General features: G+C 34.1%; 1 protein-coding gene across 5 annotated transcripts in view; it reads left to right on the top strand.

The window, feature by feature from the left end:
• The window catches only part of TAB2 (TGF-beta activated kinase 1 (MAP3K7) binding protein 2), a 76,224-nt gene that overhangs the window by 49,848 nt on the left and 13,735 nt on the right, over positions 1–12,641 (top strand). The gene's annotated exons all lie outside the window — the stretch shown is intronic.

Below are 12,641 nucleotides of genomic sequence, written 5' to 3'. Positions count from 1 at the left end.
TTTATAAAACTTTTTCAATTACTCTCACCTATGGTGGTGCTGACTTTTCCTTTAAATTTTCTGCAATTAAAATTCATGAAAACACACTTTTTTTTCTGCTCTTGTTAAATTTATTTATTTCCAAAGAATACAGTAGTAATTCAAGTGAAAATAACAAAATAGACCTTACATTTGCCTGGAGAAACTACAAAAATACTTATGCCTGGGTTCCATCCCAAAACAATGGGAACAGAATCTCTGGGATGGAGTCCTGGCATGAGTAATTTTTCACAGCTCCCCACTCTGAAAAACCACTGCATTAGGTACCTCTTTGAATTTTCTCTTGCTTAATTTCAATCACATTTTCTTGTTTAATTAGATACATTTCTTCTCTGCACTAGAATACACTGCTTGCATGAAGCCAGCTTACTTTCAAACTTTAACTCACCACATCCTTCTAACTGAGAATGTAAATACTTGATTTTAGCATGAATTTATCTGCCTACAGACTGTAGAGGTCTTGAGATTAGGAAATCCACTTAGTTCTCACACAAATAAAGAAATAAGCAAACAAACACAAAGACAAAAACTTTGAACAACAGTTGGGGGCTCATAAAATAGTCACTATCTGATTGGTTCCTTCAAATGAAATTACTCTTATTTTATAGAAATTGGAAAACACACATTTTAGTAAGAGATTAGTGGACTGACTGACAAGTAAATCTGCCTTCTTTGACTAGAATAATTCTCTATTCTTCATTTTCCTAATACAACATTGTTACTTTTATTTTATATCAAAGTTTAAATTGCTACAAGTTCTTGAATAACTCAAAGAGAAATTTGAATCTTGTTTCTGATGGTTGATTCTTTCAGCCTCCCTTAAACATCAGTTAATGCAACCTTTCTTTTTATTTGGAACTGTGAATAAGAGTGTTAGTTCTAACTATGATTATCCTTTTATGAATTAGACTAGTTAATGTTGGCATAATACTAAATTGTATTTATATTAATTGAGTTAGGTAATTTCTATCATGTGATATTTTATCTGACCCTGTAAGTTATTTAATCTCTGACAGGGAATTGTTAAACTCATTCAGATAAAAAAGTGGAGGATAAGTGTTTGTTTTCTTGAATATTGACGCAAGTTTTATGGATTAGCTGGAGTCCTTTAGGGTAAGGATGTGTCTCAGTCATCTTTGTATCACCATGAATTGTTCCAAGTATTGCAGGTTGGAAAATACTATATCATCACCCCCATGCAGTATGTAGCCCCCTGCTACCACTAGTACCCCTTGTCCTTTTTAAAATTTCTAAAAATAGTGATTTTACTTTAGAGTTTCTTAAAGGAGCCTGACTATTCTGGTTTTTTTAATGTTTTAAACAGTTATATTCTAGTGATTCCCAACCCAAGCTGGGCTGTGGTGTTTTCAGATTCCACTATCACCTATGGAGCTTTCAGAAAATAAAAATGCCCAGGCTCAGCCCAAACTTGCTCAGTTAGAGTTTCTGAATGGTGAAGCCTAGAGGTGCATGTGTGCATGGGTGCACCTGTGTTTTAAAAGTCCGTGGGTCATTCTGATTTCACTAGAAATTGTGCTAAAACTTTTTTAATTTTCCATGTGTCTGTGACTAAATTGGAACCATTTTTGTTTAGTTTTGGAAGTAAATGATTTTTAATATACCATTATTTTTGCCACTGATATTTAATTCCTATTCTTCCCCCAGAGTCCTTTCTTCTGCTCTCCTTCCATCAAAATAGATTTCCTATGTTTGAATAGTTGCTGACTTTTAAATGGAGAGCATTTTTTTTCTTCCAGTTTTTTTGAGATATAATTGCCATACAGCACTGTATAAGCTTAAGGTGTACAACAGAATGTTTTGACTTACATACATCATGAAATGATTACCACAGTAGGTTTACTGAACACCCATCATCTCATATAGATACAACACTAAAGAAGTAGATTTAATTTTTTTTTCCTTCTGATGAGAACTCTTAGGATTGACTCTTAACAGCTTTCATTTACAATGTACAACAGTATTCATTATCTTTATTGTGTTGTACATTACATCCCTGGTACTTATTTATAAATGCAAGTTTGTACCTTTTGACTACTTTCATCTAATTCCCCCTCCCTCCACCACTCCCCACCCCAAGCCCACCCCCTGCCTCTGATAACCATGAATTTGATCTCTTTTTCTGAATTTGTTTGTTTGTTTTTGAAGTGTGATTGACCCGCTACACTGTGTTAGTTCCTGGTACACACCATGGTGATTCGCTATTTCCATACATTTTGAAGTGATCACGATGATAAGTCTAGTTGTCATCTTTCACCAAACAAAATATTATATAATTATTGACTGTATTCCCCATACTGTACATTTCATACCTGTGACTCAATATTTTGTAACTGAAAGTTTGTACCTCTTAATCTCCCTCACCTATTTCTCCCTCTCCCCAACCCACCCAGAGAGTAAATTTTTATATGCAGATAATTTGATAAGAGGAATTTTTGATTGAAGTAGATATACAATATTCATATTTAACTGGAGTATAAATTAAAGTGTTAGTTAAACTTGCTGTCTTCAGTCTTTCTCCCATTCTGTCTTGAATCTCCTCTAGTCAGCACTTTTCCCACCACAGTCAGCCACAGCTGCTCCTTTCAAGGCCATCAGTGGCAGCATCGTTACTAAAGCTAGAGGTTTTCAGCCCTTGTCTTCATTGATATGTGTCAGTTAAGCACCCTCTTCTCTGTGAAATATTTTGTTCACTTGACTTACTGAAGGATGGATTCCACCTCTCCTTTTATTCTTTGCTAGTTCTTCCTCATTTCTCTGACCTTTCACCTCTTTGTTCAAAGAAGTGAGATCAAAGCCTCAGCTCAGTCATTGGGCTTCCTTTCTTCCCTAGATAATCTCAGTCAGCCTCATGACTTTAAATATTATTATATGCTAATAACTCCCAAATTTGTAACTCTAACCTGGACTTACTCCCTGAATTTTAAGCAGTTTGTTTAACTACCTACTTAACATCTCCATTTGAATGTTGACAGGCATCTCAGGTTAACTATGTCTAAAGCAACTTTTGACATTGCCCCCAACTTACTCTTCCCATCTCAATTAATGGAAACTTAACCAGGCCAGAAACTTCAGAAATACCCTTGACTCATTCCTTCTTTCACATTTCACTTGTAATTGACAATAAATCCTGTCAATCTTAACCTTCAAAGTATATCAAGACCTCTCTTTTTTTCTTTTTTAACCATTCCCAGCCATTGTCATTACCTGGTCTGAGCCACCATCATCTCTCTGATGGTTACTGCAGTAGCCCACCTGCTTTCACCCTTTCCTTTTTATGGTCTTCTTTTAACTCAGCCGCCACAGAAATAGTTTTAAAAGCAAAAAAAAAAAAATCATATTTCACCTTAAAAATTATTGAACACCTATGATGTTTAATATTATTATGAACTATACCTATAATAAAAAAACAATGTGCTTTTCTTTGGTTCTAAATATGATGCTGTTTGACGTATCATTAATTTGAAGATGATTGTGTTGATGCATTTATGGCAAACCATTTATATTCTGTCATCTCAGTGCCCAGGTCTCAAATTTGAAGGATAATTGAGTGGCCTACAGTTAATGTCTGTATGTGCAAACAGTGAGTTTCCAAGCCTTCACAGCTGCCATGGTCTGAATGTATTTTCCCAAAATTGAAAGATGATGCTATTAGGAGATGGGGGCCCTTTGTGAGGTGATTAGGTCATGAGGGAAGAGCTCACATAAATGGGATTAGTGCTCCTAGGAAAGAGGCTTTAGAGAGACCTCTTGCCCAATTCCACCGTGTGGGAACCCAGCAAGAACGTGCCAGCTATGAACCAGGAAGAGAGTGCTCATGTTTACCATGCTGGTGGTGCCTTGATCTTGGACTTCCAGCCTCCAGAACTGTAAAAAATAAATTTCTGTCATTTATAAACCCCCCCAAAGCATAATTCATATTATATCTGCACATGATAGCTATCTCTTTCAAAGTAAAGGCTACAGAGTCTTACATGATTGACTGCCTCTCCGCCACCAGTTTTCCTTTTACTCACCACCTCACTCTGTTCTAGCCCTACTGGCCTAGACATACAAGGCATACCTTAGGCCCTTTGCACTTGCTATTCCCTCTGTCTGAAATTCTTTCCTCCCAGAATCCACAGTTAAGTCCCTCACTCCTTTCAGGTCCTTAATCAAAAGTCACCTTTTCAGTGATCCCTGATCTCCCTATCTAAATCCATCCCCCAGCATTTCCTGTCTCTCCATCCTTGTTTATATTTGCTCAAGGAGGGGGAAATGAATAATCTGATACCAAGATACATAACAACTAAAACCTACTGAATGCTTACTATATGCTAGACACTGTTCTGAAAGCCCATTCATTTCTTACAGCCAGCTATAAAGTAGGCACTAGTGTTCTTCATATATTCAGCGTAAAATACTCAGGAACAGATAGGTTAAGAATTTAGCCAAAGGACAGGTGGCAGAGTCAAGATTCTAACAAGGCAGTTGACAACAGAGCCCACGGGACACTTTTAACTACAGCACTATGTCTTTCCAGATTTTCAAAATAAACTCTCTGGAAAGATGCTTCACATTTATCTTATAGCTTCGTATAGCCCCTGGTGCTCCACTGTAAAGGCCACGTGTGCGTCAGTTTGAGAAGCGTGGAGCTAAAAGATCACTCAATAAAAATAAATCAAACAGGCAGTTATCAGGAAAGAAATCAATATATATAGATATAATTAGAAATAACTTGAAACAATAAAGTAATACTGTGGGTGGGTGTAGTGAGCACCTTTTTATAAAGAAGGTAAAAGAATTTGCTAATGAGTGGGGACTCTGGTTTGAGAACTCAAGCCTACCAAAAAAGCAGGGTTCCCCAGAATCAGCCATTCAGATTACTTGTCTAACAACCTTTGGACTGCTCTAACAACCACGATCAGTTTCTTTAAACATACCTATATGTATAGGGAATTTCCTAACATTCATATGGCTGTGTACCTTTGTGTTATCTGTGCATGTGCATACTGTATTGGGTGGGTGCTTTTATCTCATTTCCTTCTGTTCACTGTGGAACTGGTGTTGACCCAGGTTTATACATCACCCAGTGTCGAAATCTTGATCTGGCGTTTCAGTGACTTGGTTCAGTCAAATCAAAGGACTGTTCTTTTCTGAAAAATGCATCTCTTATGATGTTAGCTTGTACATGTGTGATGCTCTACAATTTTACACAGCACTAAATGAGGTGACCTGAATAATACTAATCTTTAAGTAAGGATCTTTTCTGAACTCTAATTTGTGTGGTATAGGTAATAAAGAGAAAAGAAACATCTCTGCCTCCTACAGTGAAATTGATCTTTCTAAAACTCCTGAAACATACTGTTTCAGAGTAGGAAAATAATTTGATTCAGATACTAGAATCATAGGAAAATATTTTTCTCAAATTGAGGAGAGAACATACGTAAATAAATTTGGTATCCAAAATGCATTATATTTATATTTAATATTTGAAATCAAAATATACTAAAATAAAAATTTCAAAAACGAGAATTCATATTTATAAAAGATATATTGCTTGATATGCCCTCTGCTATAGCATGAGAAAAGGAGGTAAATTAATGAAACTTCTACCAGGATACTGCTCATCTCAGCACCAAGTAAAGGAAATAAATTACACTTTAGTCATTAAAGTACTACAAGTATCAGAAGCAAAAATAAACCCCAAATAGAAAGAATAAATTCAAGTTAGAGATTTCATTTCAAATTCTATCAATAGGAAGAAGACTCTTATTTTACCTGCTAAGAACAAATATTGAAGGGAAAATTGTTTATCAGTAGTAAGGCCAGAAAACTACATTTTCCCCTCCTTGAGCCATACCACCTGACTCTTCCTGACTTCTGAAAAGTGCCAATAAATACTTTTTTCATTCACTGTATTCCGAGACTTTCTGGTATCCTTTTCCATTCATATAAGTATGCTTTTTGTAACACTGACAACTTCTATAGATACAAAGAGCAAGTGCTTCACTCATTCAAACCAATTTTCATGGTGGCAGTGGGAAATAGCCTACTTTCTGTATTTGTTACAATTGCCAGAGGCTCTTCCATAACTAACGTTGCTACCAAAAAATGATTTCTTCTTCTCTATTTTCTCTACAGAAATCATCTATGATGTTGATCTAGCTAGTAAATTGTGTTTTTTTAATTACGTATATAAAATCATAAGCATTTTAATGATACTTTAATACTGTTTTTCCAGTTATATTTATGATCTTACCATATTGTTAGGCAATAGCTTTGACTTTGAACCTAAAATAGAAGTACAAATAAGAAAAACTGAGATGAAAATTAGCTTCTTGAGCTTTTTATTTCTCATTCCTTGTCATTTTTTCACCAGTACTTCTCTCCAGATGACACTACTTTTCTATTTAACAAGATTTAGTAAAAGTGCTGCTCATGACAAAAATTGAGGGAGCTAGATATCCTTTTCAAAAGGAAATATGAATTAAATTAAATGTGCACTTTGACTTTATCTTATTCATCTGCTTTAGTTTATTCATCTGCTGATTGGAAATGCCTTTTTTCGAACTTTGACTTGTGGTGACATTGAGATCACATTAAATAATTAACTGAGTAATGAACTTAATTGACATCAAACCACTTAAAGAATTCTTTTTTCTGAATCTGCCCTCCTTATAGATATGTTCTTCCTAGTCTTAAAACTAACTGCCTTTTTAATTTGGAATAAATCTCAGCATTGGAAGAGAGTTTAAACATAATCTAGAACTCTGCAACAAAGGTTATCCGGTCCACTTACCCATTCAGCAATTGGTCCTGCAGGGTCCCTGTCAAGTGTAAAGCCATTCTGTACTTGGATACCTTATGAGAAACAAATGGCCTCCTAAGATAGCACATAACATTTTTGAAGAGTTCTTCTTACTAGCAAGTTATTTCCTGTATTAAATCAATCTTTTTTAAAAACATTATGAAAATAACATATGCACATGATAAAAGAAATTTAACCCAATTTAACCCCCAAAAAAGGAAGATACAATAAAAATTTGTCTCCTTTTGGCCCCTAACCTATCCCTTCCTCCAGCCATCCCACCATTTATTTATCAGATGTCATCTCCATTAGCAGTTCTTTATCCTCTTTCCCTTTGTAATAACATATACACACACACATTCTCACACACACTTTTTTTATGGGAACACAATATGCATATGACTATACATAAATATATGTGGGATTATATAGTCTATACATACTCTACAGTATATATAACAAACATATTCTATGGGGATGTAGTCATTATTTTAATATTTACTGAGATAGAGTTAACATCCCATGCAGTTCACTGAGTTACAGTGTACCAGTCAGTGATTTTTAGTACAATCATATATGTGCAACGATCACGATCACCACAACCAATATTAGAACATTCTCATCACCTCAAAAAGAAACTCCATACCTACCTCCTTGTCCTGTCACCGTGCCCACAGCTCTAAGCAATCGCTCATCTCCTTTCTGTCTCTGTAGATTTACATATTCTGGACACTTCATATAAATGGAATTACTTAATACAGTCTTTTGTGACTAGCTTTTCTCATTTAGCATGTTTTAAAAGTTTTAAAAGTTGTAGCTTGTGTTTTTTTGGTGGCCCATTATACCATTGTATAGATATACTACGTTTTGTTTATTCATTTATCAGTTAATGGACATTTAGATTGTTTTCACCTTTTGGCTATTATGAATAATGCTGCTATAAATATTCATGTACACATTTTTGTGAACATTTATTTTTTATTTCTCTTGAATATATAGGAGTGAATTCTTGGATCATATGGTAATTCTTTGTTTAACCGTTGAGGAACTGCCAGACTGTTTTCCAAAGTGGCCGTACCATTTTGCATTCCCCCCAGCAGTGTGTGAAGGTTTTGATTGCTCCACATCCTTCACCGCAGTTGCTATTTTCTTTGATTCTTGCTGTCCTAGTGGCTGTAAAGTGGTGTCTCGTGGTTTTGATTTATTTTTCTCTAGCTAATGATGTCAAGGATCATTTCATGTGCTTATTGGCTATTTGTATATTTTCTCTGGAGAAATACCTATTTCTATCCTTTGCCTATTTTTTAATTGGGTTATTTGTTTTTATTAACTGAGTTGTGTGAGTTCTTTATATATTCTAGATATAAGTCCCTAATGTTTTGCAATTATTTTTACCCATTCTGAGTCATTTTTTCACTTTTTTGGTAGTGTCTCTTTCTGCACAAGTTTTTAATTTTGCTGAAGTCCAATTTATGTTTTCCTTTTCATTGTTTCCCTTTCATTTCATATTTTTAGTGTCATATCACAGAATCAATTGCCAAATCCAAGGCCATGAGGATTTACCCCTGTTTTCTACTAAGCGTTTTATGGTTTTAGAGCTTAACTTTTGGTCTTTCATCTATTTTGAGTTAATTTCTGTATAATGGTATGAAATAAGGGTCTAACTTCATTCTTTTGCATGTGGCAGTCCAGATGTCCCGGTACCATTTGTTGAAAAGACTTCTTTCCCTGTTGAATGGTATTGGGACCCTTGTAGAAAATTAGTTGATTATAAACACATGGGTTTATTCCTGGACTCTCAGTTCTCTTATTTTATTATCTGTATGTCTGTCCTTATGCCATTGCTACTCTGTCTTGATTATTGTTACTTTCTAGTAAGTTTTGAAATTGGAGCATGTAAATTCTACTTTGTTCTTTTTTAAGATTGGCTGTTTGGAGTCTCCTGCTATTCCATATATATTTTAGAATCAGCTTGTCAATTTCTACAAAGAAGTTATCTGGGATTCTATAGGGATTACACTAAAATACTTTTCTAAATATACTTGATTTTTTTTAAAATGCAAACAGGTCAAAAGGGTTTATGATAGAAAGTTCCCTTCACCAGAGACAACCAAGTTACTCTCAAAAAATTCATTTTGTATTCTTCTAGAAATTGAAAATGGAACATAGTATTTTGCTTTCTGTCGTTCTCATTTTTTGTTTGTTTGTTTGTTTTTATCTTCTTGAGAGTAGTCCCTGTCAGGAATTGCATATCTGCTTCTTTTTAAAATGACTGCATAGTATTTTGTACCATAGTCTATAACCAGTCCTTTCTTACAAACCTTAAGGTCTTGCTTTTACAAACTACTGCAGTAAAAACCTTGTGTATACAAATTTTGCCCACACTCATGTATTTTGGCAGAAGAGATTACCAGGAGTGGAAAACTGCTGGGTCAAAGGATATGTATATTTTAAATTTTGATAGATACATCATTTAGGCTTGGTTATGCTGCCGTAACAAACTGTATCTTTAAACAACAAAGGTTTATTTCTAGCTCACTTGACATAGATTAGCTGGTGGGCTCTGTTCTGCATCATCCTCACTCAGGTACACAGGTCGAGGAAAGCTACATCTGCATGCTTCCGTCCTTGTTCAGGCAAGACAAAGGAAATACAGCATGTCAGAACAGACTCCTCATTCAGCTCCAACACGTTACTCTTCAGAAAAGACAAGTCCATGTAGCCATACCTAATTCAGAGTAAAGGGGGAGGCACAATTCTGTGGTATACCTGGAAGGCAGAGCGCCAGAAATAGTTGGTGAAGGACGCTAATGACTGCCTCAGTACGGGTTGCCAGTTTTAATTTTGAGACCCTCTAAAGAGATTCTGCCAGCTTATGCTCCCATATTTATAAATGGGGAGCATTTTTGGCAACACTTATAAAAATGTTCTTTTCTCTTCTCTCCACCCATCATTGTGTAAGTGATTGAAAAAAATACATCTTTGTCAGGTCTGATAGGTTAAAATGTACTGTTTAGGTGTTTTTTAATTTGCATCTTTAAATATGAGTGAGGCTAAGCATCCTTTCATATATTAATTTTTAAGCCACTTGTATTTCTTATTTTGTGAACTTGCTTGTTTTGTGCCTAATCTGTTTTTTTCTAATATGTTTTTACTTTTGTATATTCAAACTTATTAATATTTTTTCCTTCTGGCTTCTGGGTTTTGCTTATATCTTATTTAGAAAGCTCTTCTCTAGTTCAAGATTTTGAAAAAAGAACAGAAATCTTGTATTTTTTCTTTAGCTATAGTGATACTTCTTGACACTATATTGAACTGGCCTCATTTCTCTCTCATGTGACATCCCTTCAAAAACTTGAAAATAACTGCCATACCCTCTGGTAAAGTATACACCTTTCTAAGCTGTGAACACCCCCAGTTCCTACCATGATTCATCTAGTTCTGTTTCCTTGAGGCACTTCTGGTGTCTCTAGGCCTGTTTTCTTTTTCTCTAAACTGAAAGTCTTAGTATCTATATCTTAAGATTGCATGCAGAGTCTTAATTATGTGCAAATAAATGCCAACAAAGTTATCTAGCAGCAGTCCCATGTTCATCTGTTATTAATACTAATATATAAATAATTTAAATTTCTTAAAAACAATTACAAAGATTAAGCATCATTATTCATAGTTTTATGGTAAAACATCTTGCCCAGATTATAGCCCCAGTTGCAGCATTGTTGCAGGGTCTGACTTCATACTGTCCTTAAAAGGAGCAAAATAATTAAAACATCAGCATGCTTTATTTTAAAGAGTAACTGCCATCTCTGAGTCTTTCTTGACTCAGTCACCAAATAAGTGACTGTAATTATACAGTAGTGTATAAGACACCTAGAAATCTCTGCTGTCAGCAGGTAGAGGGTAGAAAAATCTTGATTTATTTTAGAATCTGACATTGTGCCTTGTTAGGTACAATGACTTAGGCATGTACCTGACTTAGGCATCTAAAATTGTCCTGATGGACAAAAATTTTAAAGATACAAGAAACAAGTGTTTTACATTTCCAATGGCAAACTTTCTCTCTTCTTCCTCTCCTTTTTTTTTTCTATTAAGCCTAAGATCTTTGTATCCATAAATGCTTGGGTATGTTTTCCAGTGGAAAAGGCTTTTTTTAATATACACATTCAATTCTCTGCCTTTTTTTTTTTTTTAACTTGTGAAGAAATTAGGTGTCATTTACACTTACAAAAAGCCTAAAATTAGTAACACTGTCTGAAACTTCAGGGTTTTTTCTATTTACAAATAAAGTTGAATAACTAAGAAATTGTCTCCATTGTTTATTGGAAGCTGGCAAAAGTTGGGTAAAAATTCTAAGTTTTCTGAAATTGCTGTATGAAACATCTAGTGTGCCTGTAGGGAATGCTTCAAGAGTCCCAGTATGTATTTGAATTACCTGTCAGTTGTTTTAACCACCACCAGAGGGAGTTGCATGCTTAAATCTTTATCCATTAAAATTAAATTTTGACTGAAGAAGATTTAAAAGGTACTGATTTTTTTTCCTCTATCTGTTAGTCTTCCTCCTTTTTTTAATCTATTTAAGGACACTGAGTAGAAGTTAAGTTTGGAATCATTGTATGATTGAAATAGTAAATACATTCCTTATTTCTTTGGTAGAACTAGCATATAAAAGAGCCATCTTTCTGCAGTGTCAGCAGAAAAGCCTTGCCATATTTCACAATGTAGTAAATCTTGCTAAGTAAAAAATATTAAAAGTATTGACACAACATTGTAAAATGATTATAAATCAATAAAAAATGTTAAAAAAATATTAAAAGTAAACATTCAAGGAGACTTGAAAATAAATAAGTTTTTGTTTTACCAATATTTCTATTTCTTGGACATAAAATTAGTATTTTACTATCCATTAAAAGTCAAATTCTTGTTATTATTTTACATTTAGTAGATATTTATCAGTTGCCTATAGTTTTCAGGGTTAAAACTAGATAGTAGGTGATACAAAAATGTTTACCCTCAAGGAGATGGCAGTTTAATTGAGAGATGTACTTAATAATGAAAAATCTAAAATACTGAATTTTTCCAAGTGAAAAATGAAATGGACTCATCTGACAAAAAGAGATTCCCCTTTAATGTGATAATAATTTGTAAGTAGAAAATAATTATATATAAGCTCTTGAAGTAGTTTGTTCCCTTAACTTTGTTTTCTTGTTTCATACTTCATTCATGATATTAATTTATTGATATTCATGATATTAATTTATTTAATGTCCTTTGAACAAGTAGTACAAAAATAAACTTAAACTCCATTACTATTCAGATTATTTTGGATTCCAGAATAGCAGAAATTTAATGGGCTTTTGGCTGAATAAAATATTACAATGCAAATATCACAAATGAAGCTGCAGCACAGTCTTTACCTATTCCTTATTATGGTCTAACTACTTGTATATAATTAGATATTTTAATTTTATCAAAGTGTACATATTTGTATACATATATGTTTTTTATATGGTAGTCTGTAACCACAATGATATGTGTAAGTGTAGGTCCTTTTTTTTTTTCTTTTTTTAACTCATCCTTGTTCTACATTCACTGGACCCATTCAGTTTAAAGGCTAGTGTCTCCCTTCAGACCTGGAAATCTTCTGCTTCCAGTTTCTCATTGTCTCTATCTAGAACTTATTTTAATCAGCTATTTAACATCCTGGGCCAATTTTCTGTTCATTTCTCACTGTCATATTCTCAATATATTTCACCTGCTCGTCTTTCTGTTCTATTGTTGAGATTTCCTTAAATCT

Source organism: Camelus dromedarius, chromosome 6 (genome assembly GCF_036321535.1).
Source record: "Camelus dromedarius isolate mCamDro1 chromosome 6, mCamDro1.pat, whole genome shotgun sequence".
NCBI classification, from domain to species: Eukaryota; Metazoa; Chordata; class Mammalia; order Artiodactyla; family Camelidae; genus Camelus; species Camelus dromedarius.
Note: the sequence above shows the minus strand (reverse complement) of the source record. Positions and strands in the feature narration are given on the sequence as shown.